The sequence below is a fragment of the Bos grunniens genome, chromosome X, assembly GCF_055505025.1.
Source record: "Bos grunniens cultivar Pamir isolate PY7600 chromosome X, Bosgru_T2T1.0, whole genome shotgun sequence".
NCBI classification, from domain to species: Eukaryota; Metazoa; Chordata; class Mammalia; order Artiodactyla; family Bovidae; genus Bos; species Bos grunniens.
This window is the reverse complement of record NC_141194.1, coordinates 65,601,296-65,606,340: the sequence shown is the minus strand read 5'-3', so window position 1 is coordinate 65,606,340 and position 5,045 is coordinate 65,601,296. Positions and strand designations below refer to the sequence as shown.

At 50.1% G+C, this 5,045-nt stretch overlaps 1 pseudogene; it reads right to left on the bottom strand.

Annotated features, from left to right (window-relative positions):
- Positions 1-514: 514 nt before the first annotated feature.
- Positions 515-4,390, bottom strand: LOC147340629 (doublesex- and mab-3-related transcription factor C2-like; annotated as a pseudogene).
- Between the last annotated feature and the right edge of the window lie 655 nt (positions 4,391-5,045).

Sequence of the window (5,045 nt, the reverse complement as noted above, 5' to 3'; positions counted from 1 at the left end):
ATTGTCCCTTTGAAAAGTGAATTGAACATGGTAAACTCAGGGTACTCTAGGTTATACTGTGGTAACAAGCAACACCAATATTTCAGTGCCTTACAATGAAGGTTTATTATTTTCACACATACACAAACCTAGACACAAAATGAAAACATCCTCAGATTTTCAGATGCGTGGATAAGTACATGAGCATGTGGGTATCATGAATCAAAATAACCTCTGGCTGATGAACAGATGAACTCACACAGAACCCTACTTAGAGACTGATGAGCTTAGATTGCAAAACCCTGTTTTCATAAGAGACATTATAAGACCCCAGGATCCAAGAGAGTAAAGGATGGAGGTAGAGGAATACCCACCCTCAGTCAAGGAATTGTCCCATATAATAAAAAGCACCTAAAACTTATAAAAGAGCCTAAACGCTTTTTTTTTTTTTAAATACAGTAAGAATTTTGGACATTAAGCATTTTGCAAATGCATAAATATACAGCATTCTAATGAGTTTCCCACTTCTGGGCTTCTAGTTCAAGAGGGAGATGCACCCCAGGTGACCAATAGGCAGAGAAATGGAGATGGCCGGCCTAGGTCAAAGAGAGGGGCTAGAAGGCTGAGGTCCTTTATCTTCATCAGGAGCTGTCAACACACAAAAAAAGGGTCAGGGCCAGGTCACATCCATTTGTCCTCCCAGCTCTCCCCTCTTTTTGTTCCACCCAGTCAAAGCTGTGTCACCTTGGACTATATTGCACAGAACTCCCTTGATTTGCCCATCTCAATTCTCGCTTCCTCCAATCCCTCCATCACAGCAGCCACATTTCTTTTTGTCAAGCCCAGGGTCTCCAAACATGCTCCTCTCTAGTTCAGACATTCCTTGGTCCCTCATCACCCACAGTTGCTGGCCAAACCTCTTAAGCCTGGCAGGCAGACCTCCGTGACTGGTAGCCTCTCCCCGCTCATCTCTTCCATCGCGTTCTAGCAGTTCCTCCAGGGTTGCCTGCTTCACTCACACTCCATATCACAGTCCATTTTGATCTGGTAGTGCCCAGCCTTCCCCCTCAGCCTTCCCAGGTGTCTAGCTCTCCTCCGCCCTTCTTCTCCAGGCTCATCATTGAGATTCAGCCCCAAAACATGACCTGTGGAGGCATCCAGGCTCCACATCAAGACTGGAAGCTCCCTGAAGGCAGGAACTAGATCTTCTCTACCAGACACTTATCACCTATACACATCCTCCCCAGATCACAGCAGACTGCAGGAGTCTGGGTAGAAAACTCTGGACTGGGAGTCAGGAGACCTGATTCTTCCACTTGATATGCTGCATGCCCTTGGTAAGTCCCTGCCATTCTCAGGGACTCAGTTTCCTTATTTCTTGACATCGGGGCAGTGAGCATTTGCTTTTGAGCACAATGCTCAATAAACGCTCAGTGATTCTCTGAACAACCATCTACTGCCACTTCGAGAGTCCGACTGAGGAGCTTGGCAGCCTGGGTCCAGAGAAGTTCAACCCCCCTTCCTCCCTCCAACTCTGACTTCCCAGTTAGCCCCTGCTTACCACAACAGCCTCCCATTTCCCAACTGTCCCCAACCCCTTGTTCTCCTTTCAAAGACCAGGCTACCTGGAGCAACGCAGGGCTGGGGCACAGAGATGGAGCCAGAAGGGGCCCAGGAAGATCTTTTCAGAGTCAGCAGAGCCTGGGCTGCTTCCAGTTTTTGCTGCCACTCTGAGGAGGCAGAAACCGAGGCCTGGTTGGAAGCTTCGGGAGCCTGAAAACAAAGGATGTGAGAGAATGGGAGCTGGGAACCCACACTCCCTCAATGCCCCTTCAGTCCCCAGCTACCCTGAGGCCTTCTGCTCTTCTCCTTCACTAAGCTTGGCCCCTGCCAGGGTTCTGGACCCCACAATCTCCCCAGACTCTGTGGCTGCAGTAGAAGGGGGTTAAGGGTGGCATGGGGCTGGAGGATCAGAGTTGAGTGTCTAGGAACAAGGAAAGGAGAGACCAGGGGATTTATCCCTTTGGCAGGCACATACTACCAGTGAGGAGGGGGCCGAGAGTTTACAATATCTGCATGTGGGAGTCTGAATGGCCATTAGGTGTTGTGGCTTAGACAAGTCGCTTCCCCTGCCTGGCCTGTCCTCTTTTCCATTTTTTTTTTTTTTTCCTGTATCTTTCCAGAGACACTAATTCCTCTCAGCTTTTTTATTTTATTTTTTTAAATTTTATTTTATTTTTAAACTTTACAATATTGTATTAGTTTTGCCAAATATCGAAATGAATCCGCCACAGGTATACCCGTGCTATGGGACATCAGAGGTGTCTGCATTTTAATCTGCGAGGCACCTGGAGAGACGTGTTTACTGTTCCTGTCCAGGGACTGGTTCTTGCCCCTATATTCCCCAATCCCCAAGGGGCTTGAAGGGCCAGCTTGACTCATCTCCAGGACACTTTCTCTGATGGTTATTAGACTCTGGCCTGGGCAAGATGGTGTCCCTCACCATTATGGCTCCCCTTCTCAGCAGAAGCTTCTCTCCCATCTGTTTGTTTCATGTGGAATAACAGCCTCCACTTGTCAAAGGCCTGTGATGTGGCAGGCCCTGTGCTAGTCCTCTTTGCAATGCTATGTTGCTGTTGTTGTTCAGTTGCTAAATCATGTCTGACTCTTTGTGACCCCGCGGACTGCAGCATGGCAGGCTTCCCTGTCCTTCACTATCTCCTCGAGTTTGCTCAAGCTTATGTCCACTGAGTCGGTGATGCCATCCAACCATCTCATCCTCTGTCACCCCCTTCTCCTGCCCTCAATCTTTCCCAGCATCAGGGTCTTTTCCAATGAGTCGGCAGTTCTCTATAGGTGTAGAATACTGTCCCCTCTCAGCACACTGGTAGGAAATAGAGGCTCGGATATGTAGAGTCACGTGTCCAAAGTCTCACAGATTGGGAATGGCAGAGCTGAGAGAGCCCCTAAGTCTGAGATGCCTGCTCCTCCTCCCCTTCCTCCACCTCGCCCCCCGCCCCCAGTTGCCCTGTACTGCCTCCATCTCCTCCTTCTAGCTCCAGAGCCTTAAGCAGAAGGTTTGGACACTCAGTAACACAATATACAAGTAGCCCCATGGTCTTTCTCACTCTACTCGCCTGCTGGGCAGGGCAGGGGATCTGTGCGACTTCCTCAAAAGAGAAATTGTTAGTTGCTTCTTCAAGGGTGCTGGAGTCCAGGACAGAGACAAAGAGTCCAGGACTTGACCGAGCAGCAGAGCGCCTTCGAAGATTGTCTGCAGGAACAGAGAGCACAGGTTGGAGCCAGGAACCAAGCCGGCCATGGAGAGGAGATGTGGGCATATTTTGGGGCAAGGATAGGAGCCCGGAATGCCAGAGCTGAGAAGACCTTCAAGACCACCTAGTCCTCTTCTTCATTTTGGGACTGAAGACTATGAGATCCATAGAGAAGTAGTTTTCCCTCAGGGTCATATGGCAAGTTGTAGTAGGGTTAGAGATGGTACCCAGGTCTTCAGGACACAGAAAGGGCTCTGAGCAGTGGCTGAGGTCAGAGCTTCCCACACTGGCCCCAGACTCCTCCTCGGGGATTGCACAGGGGTGAGCCTCGAGCTGAGGTGTGATGTTCTCCTTCCCAACTGTGAGACACTGGGGACACCTTAGGTGAGCCTTACCCTCTGGCCCCATCCCACTCTACCTCATCCCCAACCTGTCCCCCTCTAGACCCTTTTTGATTTCCCAGATCTCTCCTTCCCACCAACACTTGGTAGATAATACTGATGGCATTTTTATAGTTGGGGGAGCTAAGGCCTGAAGAGTAACTTTCCCAAGGAGGAAAGCCACATAGAAACTGGGTGGTAGGACTGCTGACAGAACTACTCATGCTCCCTACACCCGAAACGCCAACTCCCTCCCTGGCCAGAGACACTCACCGGCGACTCTTGCTTGAGTGCCCGACTTCTTGCCACGGCTGCGAGCTCTGGGAGAGGTAGTCCCACCCCTGATCCGTCCTCGAGTCGGGCGCCTCCTTAGGTGTGGCCCCTGGTCCATCTTCAAGTCACGTTCAGCAGGCAAGATGCTGTCGTGTTCCCTAAAGTGGGAGGATTGTGGGTCTAAGGTCAGTCACCTTTAGAGGAGGCCTCCTCCCCTGCCCTTGTCAGATGCCATACTCACGAGGAGAGAACACATTTGTGACACTTGCAGGCCTGGAAGAGGCAGAGGTGCTCCTCGTCCTTGATTTGGTCAGTGATGCCATGGTTGTGGCAGCGGGCACAGCGACGTATAGATCCTCTGGGGCCAAGTTCAATGCCACGTGGGGCTCCGGCCTCAAGTCCAGGGGTGGAGTCGGGGAGGCAGGAGGGCATACCAGGCATTTCATTGGGATCCATGGTTCTAGGGCAAGGAGTGGAGGTCAGAGTGGCCACATGATCCCCTACCCGCTACGTACTTCCTCTGCCCCTGGAAAACCCCATCTGAGGTGGCTGGATTCTTCTCCATCCAGCTCACTGCTGAAATGAGATTACACCCTCTCTTCTTGCTCATGTAGCCTCCTTCCCAGGAAGCCCCACTCACATATAGGCCAGTTCCAAGAAACTCTGGGCATGGGTCCTGTATACTTCCAATCCAATTATTACTCCCCCCTGCTTACCTTCACTTCCCATGGACCCCCGACCCCTTCAGGCATACACATGCACTCTCGTGCCTCCTTCAACAAATACTACTTCCCTGTCTCATGTTTATCATCCTGTATTCTGCTATGTCCAACTATTATTCCTGGCATCCCTTTCCACAATTGTCTTCCTCGCCTCCTGCATTCATCCACTCCCTGCTCATGATTCTTATGTCCTGCACTCAATTCTATTATTGGTCTCATGTATGCCCTACATTCAATTTTCCTCTCATCTTCCATTCCAATTTTTTCTTGCACTCTATCAAAATCTTAATTGTTTTCGTGCTCCCTCTTTAAAGTGACACCCCGAAATCATATCATATCATGAAATCCTATACTCCTGCTGCATCTCAAGCCCTTCTTTCAATGATTACTTTCATTCATCCCCTCATCGACTTACC